Genomic DNA, 11,873 nt, shown 5'->3' on the forward strand with positions numbered 1-11,873 from the left:
TGAGTCTCTTTCTGCCAGGGTAATATTTTTGCTAAGCACAAAGATATTTGGAATACAGATGGCCTACATTTTTCCTCATAACAACTTTAACTTGTGTGTTTCTCTGTATATTCAAGTGGTCTCCTGCGCACAACCCCTCAAGTCCACATGAAACCAACGTAGAGTCTGAGGACAAGGAAGTTGTTGGAGATGAGTCTCTTTCTGCCAGGGTAATATTTTTGCTAAGCACAAAGATATTTGGAATAAAGATGGCCTACATTTTTCCTCATAACAACTTTAACTTGTGTGTTTCTCTGTATATTCAAGTGGTCTCCTGTGCACAGCCCTTCAAGTCCACATGAAACCAACGTAGAGTCTGAGGACAAGGAAGTTGTTGGAGATGAGTCTCTTTCTGCCAGGGTAATATTTTTGCTAAGCACAAAGATATTTGGAATACAGATGGCCTACATTTTTCCTCATAACAACTTTAACTTGTGTGTTTCTCTGTGTATTGCAAGCCCTTCAAGTCCACATGAAACCAACGTAGAGTCTGAGGACAAGGAAGTTGTTGGAGATGAGTCTCTTTCTGCCAGGGTAATATTTTTGCTAAGCACAAAGATATTTGGAATACAGATGGCCTACATTTTTCCTCATAACAACTTTAACTTGTGTGTTTCTCTGTATATTCAAGTGGTCTCCTGCGCACAGCCCTTCAAGTCCACATGAAACCAACGTAGAGTCTGAGGACAAGGAAGTTGTTGGAGATGAATTTCGTTCTGCCAGGGTGAGATCTTTTTTGCAAAATGACTGAACAAATTTGATATGCAGTTATCTTTCATCTAATGCCCGTTTTAAAGTAATTTACAACAATTATTTAATTTGTGTAAAGAGACAGTCCATTACACTTAGTAGAAGTCTACAGTGGGCAGTCAGAACTGTGTAACATGTGGTCACATCATAATTACAAGCTTTGATTTCATCATGTCAATATCAAGTGCATTTCAAGTATCTAATTTTTTAATTGTCTGTAATTTAACTTTGTTATGTACTGAAACACACTGAAACACTGGAGTCTAACAATTCATCAGCACCACCTTCTGAGGACAGTTGTTCAGCAGACAACCTTTTTTTTAAATATACTTTGCCGACAGGCCCAAGTTTTTTTTTTATTGATAAAAAAGATTGGACAGACCTACGTAAACGACAGGTTGGACACCCGTTCAACGACCTACAATGGACAAACGTAATAGCAAAAGGAATACGTTCTGTCCACCCATATTGCAGCATTGCATTCAAAAGGCATTCAGTCAAAACGAAAGTGTCAGAAAGAAGAGGGCCTATATTCCATTGCCTGGCTTACTGCAGATTTGCAGATTGCCCTGTTTGTATAGAGGTGACTGTAGATGACGAGAGTACTCTGAAAGCCTGGGTGACATTTCAGGGATTGGAGGTTTGCCATAGTATGGCTGAACTACAAACAAGACCCGTACGAGCTGATGAGAGAGACATTATTGGTAAGCAGTTAGAGGCAATCCTTCCAAGAGCCTTATATTTACAGTCTCTTGAAAAAATTGCACCTAGTGTCTTCGAATCAGGATGTCGAGACCAAGCACCCACACCTGAAGTCCTAAAAAATATAGCTTTCAGCACACGAAAGAAATTCAGAAGACATGACAATGAACTGTTAAGTCTTCAGAAAATGGTAGAAAAAAAACAGACGAAGAAAATGATGTATTACAGAAGGTCATCTTACATCCCAAAGGAGTAATGTTATGGTCCAAAGCCACAATCCGGCTTTTCCATAAGAGATGCAGAGATGATGTTGTGTATATCGATGCCACTGGAAGCATTATACAGAAAGTACAAGGAGAATCAGCACCCATATATGTGTACGAGTTAGTGGTGAGACATCCTATTAAAGGTCGCTCTCCCATCCCTGTAGCAACTTATGTAACCTGCCAACACACCACTGCATCTGTACAATTTTTTCTGGAATCATTTCAAACTCATTATTACAAGTTGTTTGGGAAAAAATCAGTGCGGAGACCAGTGATGATAATGTGTGATGGGTCCCTTGTGCTGATGCAGTCTATTGCATACACCTTCTGCAAACTTCCTTTGGAGAGTTTGATCGGCATGTACTATGACATCATCACTGGACAGTTAAAGGAAATCAAGAACATGCCAATTCTTCATCGCTGCCTAAGCCACATAATGAAGAATGCAAAAGTGTTCTGCAAGAAACAGTAAGTTTGTAGTTGTTATGTTTTAACAGTTAGGAAAGTAACATAATTAAATTATATAAAATTATGCAAGTAAAGTGTAGTTTTCTACAGGCAGTTTATGTAGTCTATTGTTGTGCTTTAACATTACTGTTCACTTGAGAAATCACAAAAAAAGATTTAAGCATATTACTGTACCTTTATTAACTTTTCATTTTTTTTTTGACAGTACTATATGTTAAACTTACATTTGTCATTTGTTTGTAAGTTCCCCAAAACACTACAGACTATCCATGCATCTTTTTGGACTCCTGACAAGTGCTGCCACACTGATGGAGATGGATGACATCATTATTAGCATGACAGTCCTATTCTCCAGCTCCCATAGTGGTGACAATGTTCAAAAACACTTCCAAAATCTTCAGAACAGGATGGAGAGAATGGGCATGTATGAAGAAAGTTACCATGGGGACAATGACTTTCAGGTTTGTGACACAACCTAATATTCTGGTTGCCTTTCAAGTCATTTATTTTAATGTGGTTATGGCATACTGAAATAGGGATAATGGCATAATGCTAGTATGTTGCTAGTAGTTTTTTTCTCTCCTTAAATACAGAATAAAATTGTTATTAATTTGCAGGTTAAAGTGGAACCAACACCATTTCACACTCATTTTGAAGAAATAATGGCAAATGCACCTGTATGTGAAAATGGGGAGCCAAATGAGTATTATTCACCTACATTCATGCCTAGCCTGTTAAAATATTTCCTACCTCAGGCACCTCTCTGGTCTGGTCTTATGCTGGGTAAGTGGACTTTAGTTGTACGAGGTTGTGTAAGTTGAAGAAGGTCAAATATGTAAAATTGTTTAAAGCCAAAATGTATTAATTCTAAGTAGCTGTATGCAAATTAAAATCATTCCCCTCAGTTTGGAAATGATCAACAATGTGAAAAGTTTGAATTATTATGTTGTATACTCGGTTACTCTCGTAACCTCGGTTCCCTATCAGTCGGTCCGTTCAACGTCTCGTCGAGAACGACGAATTGGGATATCGCCTGGATAGACCAATCTACTTCGTGTGTATACAAACGAGCCAATGAATATTGGCATGCATGATTGCAGCCAGCTGCGGCTGATCACAGCATGAGCATATAATACGCAGCAGGTGCATGCATCATCAAGCTTTCGCTTCGGAGCTGGACCATTATTGTGGAACGAGCCAAGAAGCAACACTCACCTTCCTTTTGTCTCTTTTGTGTTGGCGGCACGGCGCTTCAGCGGCGTGGTCTTCCGTGTCGAGGGCGGCCCCCGGCTTCCGCCTCCGCTCCACAGCAGCCACCGCAGCAGCCTTCACAACGGCGCCGTGGAGCCGGTCGCCGGGCAGCCGCCCAGCCCGTCCAGGCCCCCACAAAGACCAGTGGGAAGCGTAAGAGCAAGAGACCCTGAGACGGGCGACCCAGAGATGGAGGATGCTGCTCTTCGGGAGATGGTGACCGCACCACTCCCTCCCCCGGAGGAGGGCCGGGCGGAGAATCTTTTGTTTGTTTTTTCCCCGCCACCGACCGTCGGTGGTACCCAAATATTCGACAAAAGAGCAAATTTCTCTATCTCTGGGTCCCCATGTGGGACTACGGGGAGTGCGCAGGTCATCCCTGCGCCTCACCCGTCCTCCCCCCTCGCCAGCGAGCGACGATGGGCGGTTCGAGAGTACGGCGAGACGGACTACTCACGCACCATCGGCTCATACGCAGGTAAGCGTCTCACACACTCAACATACAGACGCTCTGACCCCGCCCCGGTCCGCCGATGGTCCCCCTTGTGCCGCTTGTTCATTTTCTGGGGGCCTGGAAAGAGCTTCCCAGCCCATCTTGCTGGCTCCTTCGGACCATCACTTCCGGCTATGCGATTCAGTTCGCCCGGCGCCCTCCCAAGTTCAGAGGGATTCACTTCACCTCTGTCAGGGCCGCAGATGCTCCCATCTTGCGTGCAGAGATCGCTTCCTTGCTGGCGAAGGAAGCGATACAGCCGGTCCCTCCAGCCGATATGAGGACAGGCTTTTACAGCCCGTACTTCATAGTACCCAAGAAAAGCGGCGGGCTTCGACCGATCTTGGATCTGCGCGTCTTGAACAGGGCCCTTCACAGGCTACCGTTCAAAATGCTCACTCAGAAACACATTTTCAAATGTGTCCGTCCCCAAGATTGGTTTGCAGCGATCGACCTGAAGGACGCGTACTTTCATGTCTCAATCCTTCCGCGCCACAGACCCTTTCTGCGGTTCGCGTTCGAAGGCAGGGCATATCAGTACAAGGTCCTGCCCTTCGGGCTGTCCCTCTCCCCCCGTGTCTTCACGAAGGTCGCGGAGGCGGCCCTTGTTCCCCTCAGAGAACAGGGCTTTCGCATTCTCAACTACCTCGACGACTGGCTCATCCTAGCACAGTCTCGGGCTCAGTTATGCGAACACAGGGACCTGGTGCTCGCACACCTCAGCCAGTTGGGTCTTCGGGTCAACTGGGAAAAGAGCAAACTCTCTCCAACACAGAGAATCTCTTTTCTCGGTATGGAACTGGACTCGGTCAGCCAGACAGCACGCCTCACGCAGGAACGTGCTCAGTCGGTGTTGAACTGCCTAGACACATTCAAGAGCACGACAGCGGTCCCACTGAAACAATTTCAGAGGCTCCTGGGGCATATGGCAGCAGCTTCGGCGGTGACACCGCTCGGGCTGCTCCATATGAGACCGCTTCAACACTGGCTCCATGGCCGAGTCCCGAGGAGAGCGTGGCTTCGCGGCTCTCACCGGGTTCAGATAACTCCGGCTTGCCGCCAGACTTTCACCCCGTGGTCAGACCTCTCATTCCTACGGGCTGGAGTACCCATGGAACAGGTCTCCAGGCATGCTGTGGTTCACACGGATGCCTCCGCCACCGGGTGGGGAGCCACGTACGACGGACAGGCAGTTTCAGGGGTTTGGACGGGCCCCCAGCTGACTTGGCACATCAACTGCCTCAAGTTGCTTGCAGTACGTCTCGCCCTGCTCCGCCTCAAGGGGCACCTACGTGGCAAACACGTGCTGGTCCGTACAGACAATATTGCGACCGTTGCGTACATCAACCGGCAAGGCGGTCTACGCTCCCGTCGCATGTCGCAACTCGCCCGTCATCTCCTCTTGTGGAGTCAGAAGCATCTGAGGTCGCTTCGTGCCATTCACATTCCCGGGTTGCTCAACAGTGCGGCCGACGAGCTCTCACGAGCTGCGCTTCCCGGAGAGTGGAGACTCCACCCCCAGTCGGTTCAGCTGATTTGGAGACGCTTCGGCGAGGCTCAAGTAGATCTGTTCGCCTCCCCGGAGACAGCCCACTGCCAGCTCTTTTTCTCCCTGACCGAGGGCACACTCGGCACGGATGCACTGGCATGCAGCTGGCCACGGGGCCTCCGCAAATATGCGTTTCCCCCAGTGAGCCTTCTCGCACAGACATTGTGCAAGATCAGGGAGGACGAGGAGCAGGTCCTTCTGGTAGCCCCTTATTGGCCCACTCGGACCTGGTTCCCCGAACTCATGCTCCTCGCGACAGCCCCTCCCTGGCAAATTCCTCTGAGGAAGGATCTTCTGACTCAGAGACGGGGCACCTTATGGCACCCGCGTCCAGACCTCTGGAAATTACATGTCTGGTCCCTGGACGGGACGCGGAGGTTCTAAGTGACCTACCCCAAGGGGTAGTTGACACTATTACTTCGGCGCGAGCGCAGTCTACTAGACATGCCTACGCCCTTAAATGGAACCTGTTCGTTGATTGGTGTTCCTCCCGGGGAGAGGACCCCCGAAGATGCCCGATCAGAACCGTGCTCTCCTTTTTGCAGCAAGGGTTGGAGCGTAGGCTGTCCCCCTCAACCCTTAAAGTCTATGTGGCTGCTATAGCTGCCAACCACGACCTCATAGAAGGAAGGTCGGTAGGGAAGCACGACCTGGTCACCAGGTTTCTTAGGGGAGCCAGGAGATTGAATCCCACTAGGCCCCCTTCCGTGCCCTCTTGGGACCTGTCGCTAGTGCTCTCAGCACTGCAGCAGGCTCCCTTTGAGCCTTTGCAGTCAGTTGAGCTGAAGTTTCTCTCAATGAAAACTCTGCTCCTGCTTGCATTGGCTTCCATCAAGAGGGTAGGAGACCTGCATGCATTTTCGGTCAACGATTCGTGCCTAGAGTTTGGCCCGGCGGATTCCCAGGTAACACTGAGGCCCCGGCCAGGTTATGTGCCCAAGGTTCCCACAACTCCCTTCAGGGACCAAGTGGTGAGCCTGCAAGCGCTGCCCTCGGAGGAGGCAGACCCAGCCCTAGCTTTGTTTTGCCCCGTCCGAGCACTTAGATGCTACGTTGACCGGACACAAAGCTTCAGGACCTCAGACCAGCTCTTTGTGTGTCATGGAGGCAGGCAGAAGGGGAATGCCGTCTCCAAGCAGAGGATGGCCCACTGGATAGTGGATGCCATTACCCTGGCCTATCAGGTTCAGGGTGTGCCCTGCCCCCTCAGGCTGAGAGCGCACTCGACTAGGAGTGTCGCATCCTCCTGGGCATTGGCTCGTGGCGCCTCGCTAAATGACATTTGTAGAGCGGCGGGCTGGGCGACCCCTAACACGTTCACAAGGTTCTATAGCCTTCGTGTAGACACAGTTTCCTCCTGTGTTCTCACCTCAAACGGGTAGGCACAGAGAGGCCTCGGGTCGGCTTGCTATACTGCTCCAGAGTAACCTAAGAGTAGCTCTGTCGAGCTCCTCCGCTGAGCTTGACAGCCGACGTAGCGGAACGTCAGGCGTCAGGCCCTCACTCGATGAATCCTTCAGAACCGATAGAGGGCTAGGCTCTACGTAGAGACTCAGTTGCATCTCTTACAATTCCACATTGCGCCCTAGAGGCTGTGTGTTTCCCCGGTAGTACTTCTACCAGTATACAAGGGTTCAATCACCTCCAATCTTCCATATAAACCGGAATTGAGTATATATGTGTATTGCTCCGAACCTCCTATCGGAAGGACGTGAGCTCCGCATATTCCCAGTGCTTCAGTTTCACTGAAATAGATGGTGCTGAGTTATACAGTGACTGACTCTCCTTGATGCGAGCCCCTGGCCAAAGCCAATAACGGGCCCCAGGGGGCCCGCTCAGGACACTGGAAGGGACAGCAGCCACGGTGCTTTGTTAGGGATCCCAATTCGTCGGTCTCGACGAGACGTCGAACGGACCGACTGATAGGGAACGTCTCGGTTACGTATTGTAACCCTCGTTCCCTGAAGGAGGGAACGGAGACGTCTCGTCCCGTCGCCGAGGCTCCTGTACCACCGCTGTACGGCCGGGCCTGTCCCAGCTCCTCAGCGAAACCTTGATGATGCATGCACCTGCTGCGTATTATATGCTCACGCTGTGATCAGCCGCAGCTGGCTGCAATCATGCATGCCAATATTCATTGGCTCGTTTGTATACACACGAAGTTGATTGGTCTATCCAGGCGATATCCCAATTCGTCGGTCTCGACGAGACGTCTCCGTTCCCTCCTTCAGGGAACGAGGGTTACAATACGTAACCGAGACGTTCCCTGAGATACGGGAACGAGTACTGCGTCGAAGAAGCTTATGGGGAAAAGTTCCTTTTTCTTCGAGACTGAAGCATTTCAATAACGCAGTGTAACTGCATGGCCATTGGTTTGTGCAGTGAGTAAAAAACGAACCAATGGCTCGGCAGCGGAGCTGCACGAGCCTATGGCGTTGATTCACGCCAGATCGCGCCAAAGAGGCGGGGTAACTGGCTATATAAGCGTGCATTTCACCATAGGATCTCAGGTACTAAAACTGAAGCGACGACTGAGACGTTCAGCTACATAGCACGGCCAGCAACACAGTACTCGTTCCTTTATCTCTGGGAACCGAGGTTACGAGAGTAACCGAGTACGTTCCCTTTAGATACTTTCACTCGTACTGCGTCGAAGACGCTTATGGTGAACCAGTACAATCCCGTCGTGCTATGGTAGAGGAACGACTGATATGGCCCTAGCTACCCAAGGGCTAATACGGGCCAACTTGCTCAATCAGGATGACCTAATAATCATTCTTTCCAGGGGAATAGTGTAGTTTGGAGCTCCAACAGAGGCCAAAGCATACAGCACAATAATCTAGTACTGGAAACAGTTATCCCATTATGCGGAAAGGACCCGAGCCTGCAAGGCTGGGACGTCCAGATTATAAAATCGAGCAAATGTGGACAGCGAGTTGGTCACTGAACGGCGTCGAGAGACTTTTAGGTACATAACCACACTTCAGCTTCAGGATGACTTTAGAGTCATTAAACCCGAATTCCAAGCATACAGGGTTCACAGAGAGAACCTGTAGGTCACCTATGCGTTTGATTGATGCCAGTGCTAAAAGCAGGGCAGTTTTCGGTGTCAGAATACGAAGGTCAATGGACTGAAGCGGCTCAAAAGGAGGGCTCCTTAGAGCTCTCAGCACTGTGGGTAGGTCCCAAGAAGGAACTGTTATGGGGTGAGGTGGATTAAGCCTTCTCGACCCCTTCAAAAAACAAACAACCAAATCGTTCTTTTACACTAATTGACTGTCCATAAGGTCATGGAATGCTGCTATGACCGCTACATAGACCTTGAGCGTGGAGGGAGATCGTCCCTTATCCAACAGCTCCTGAAGAAAGGACAATATCACTGATATGTCGCATAAACTCAGGTCTGCACTGCGGGTGGAACACCAAGCAGAAAAGACAGACCACTTTAAGGCCATAGAGGCACCTTGTAGAGGGTGCTCTGGCTTGAGAAATAGTGTTCAAAACGGTCTCGGGGAGACTTGTAGGCTCCTGTCGAGATACCATACGTGCAGCGCCCACAATTCCGGTTGTCAAGAGATCTCGTCTCAGTGGAATGGGTCACGGTGCTGATGAAAGCAGCCGAGGTAGATCTGGGAACCAATATTGGTTATGCCAGGATGGGGCCACCAACAGGACTTTTGGGCCAATGCATCCTGTTCTTTCGAAAAACAGATTGGGCAGTGAGAATTGTCTTCTGAGGCAAAAAGGTCGACTTGCGCCTTGCCAAAGACCCTCCATATTTCCTGAACCGTTTGGGGATGGAGCATCCACTCGTCTGAGGAGATGTTGCTCCGAGATAGTATGTCTGCTCCCTGATTCAGTCTGCCTGGCACATGCGTTGCTCCCAACGAGCGAAAGTTGAGTTGAGCCCATTTCAAAAGACGTTCCACTGGTGTGAACAGACGTCTCGACGAAAGACCTCTCTGATTTATGTAGGACACCACCGTCATACTGTCCGAGCGGACTAAGACGTAGTGACACTTTAAGACCGGCAGAAGGGTGTGAAGGACTAAACACACTGCTAGCATTTCTAGGCAGTTGATGTGAAGGCGACTTTCTGCTTTCGACCATTGGCCGAATGCTGGCTGGCCGTCGCACAGTGCTCCCCAACCTGAGTTGGAAGCATCTGTCGAGACCACCTTCCTTCTGCATACCATGTCCAGGGGAACGCCCTGTTCCATCCACTGAGGATTCTTCCAAGGGGTCAGGGCTGTGACATAGGCCTGATCTACCTTGATACGTAGGCGTCCTAAACGGCAGACCTGAGGAGGAACCTTTGGTTTCAGCCAGTACTGCAGAGGGCGCTTTCGTAGCAGGCCCAGCTCGAGTACTGGGGATGCAGATGCCATAAGGCCCAGCATCCTCTGGAAAGTTTTGAGAGGTCGAAGGGCTCCAACTTTGAAGGAGGCCGTGAGCTTCCGGATAGCCCGGGCTTGTTGCGGCGCAACTACTGCCTTTATTTGTGTGGAGTCGAAAACTGCTCCCAGGAACAAAATACGTTGGCTGGGAGACATAATGCTCTTTGTAAAATTGACCCTGAGTCCTAGGCACTCCAAGTGGCTGAGGATTATGGATCTGTGATGTATTAGCTCGTCCTCCGACTGGGCCAAAATGAGCCAGTCGTCGAGGTAATTCAGGACGCGGGTTCCCATCTGTCTCAGGTGGGAAAGCTCTGCGTCCATGCACTTCGTAAACGTGCGGGGAGCTAGGGACAGTCTGAACGGGAGGACTGTATATTGATAAGCCACTCCCTCGAAGGCTAATCTCAATAATTGCCTGTGATGGGGGGCAATCTGGATGTGAAAGTATGCATCTTTGAGATCCAGTGCGCAGAACCAGTCCCCTGGGCGTATCTGTGAGAGGATCTGTTTCAGCGTGATCATTCTGAAGGGCCGTCTCATGAGGGCGCAATTCAGGTGTCTGAGGTCGAGGATGGGTCTTAGACCGCAATCCTTCTTTGGAACGAGGAAGTAACGACTGTAGAAGCCTGACTCGCTTTGTTTTGGGGGAACCGTCTCTACGGCACCTTTCGCCAACAAATTCCTCATGTACGTAAAACATCTGCGTTTTTGCTGTGAATTGAGGTGGAGACCACCCCACAAAAGCGTGGTGGTCTTCGACCGAACTGAAGTGTGTAACCTTGTTCTATTATGCCCAGAACCCACTTCGACACTCTGGGAATGGCTTGCCATGCCTCGGCCCGCGTGGCGAGGGGTTGCATTGGTTCAAGCAACTGATCACTGCCCGAAAGCATTGGAAGAGGAAATTTGCTCTCTTTCTGAGAATGTTTGATTTTTATTGCCGCTATAACAGCGGTAAGCTGTGAGGGGGCTAACAGAGAGGGCCTTGAAGTCACAGCCGTATTTTTTACAAACATGCAGCCTTCTGCACCCGGAGCAAAACAGGGTGTTTGGACGCCTAGGAGAGGCAACTTGGGGGCTGGTCCGGCTCTGGCGAGACTTGGCCCCTTCCTCTTCCTGTCCCTGAGATCAGGAAGACGCTGAAGGCGCCTGGTCCAGCACAACTTTGGGCCGGGGTCCCTGGCGCTTAGGGAAAGGGTAGCGTCTGGCCGAGCGGGAGCGATGACGAGACTCTGCCTGGAAAGCTGGTTGAGCAGCTGAGGGAGTGGTGTTCGCAGGCTGCTGAGTCAGTGCCAGCTTGGGGTGACTAGGAGCCGTTGCGGCGCTAGAAGGTTTTGGCAGGAAGTGCCGCATCTCTTGGGACGACTTCTGTGCCGCGGTGAAACGTTCCGCAAAGCCCTCCACTGCTGGTCCAAACAGGCTGGTAGGAGAGATAGGTGAGTCAAGGAAGGCAACCTTGTCCGCGTCCTTGATCTCCGTCAAGTTTAGCCACAAGTGGCGCTCCAGCACCACTAAACTGGCCATTGACCTGCCAATTGCCTGTGCCGTCATCTTAGTAGCGCGCAACGCCAGGTTGGTCACGCTGCGCAGTTCTCTGAACGCAGCGTCGTCCAGGCCCGCCTCATCCAAACTGTGGAGGAGCTTCGCCTGATACACCTGGAGTAGGCTCGTCCAGCAAGGGCCGAAGTAGCCCTGCAGGGCTTGGACGGGTGAGCTGCCTTTGCCTTCCATCCGATGGCGGTGGGCGGGCACAGATGCGCGGCCACAGACTCATCTAGCGGAGGCAGCTTGTCATAGCCCTTTTCTTCAGCACCGTCAACCGTCGTGAGGGCGGAGGAACAAGATGCATGAAAGCGGGCGGAGTAGGGAGTGCGCCAAGATTTGTTGATCTCGTCGTGTACTTCAGGGAAGAACGGCAAGGCTCTTTGATGAGGAGCCTGGCGGCGCCCCGGCAG

Source organism: Garra rufa, chromosome 19 (genome assembly GCF_049309525.1).
Source record: "Garra rufa chromosome 19, GarRuf1.0, whole genome shotgun sequence".
NCBI classification, from domain to species: Eukaryota; Metazoa; Chordata; class Actinopteri; order Cypriniformes; family Cyprinidae; genus Garra; species Garra rufa.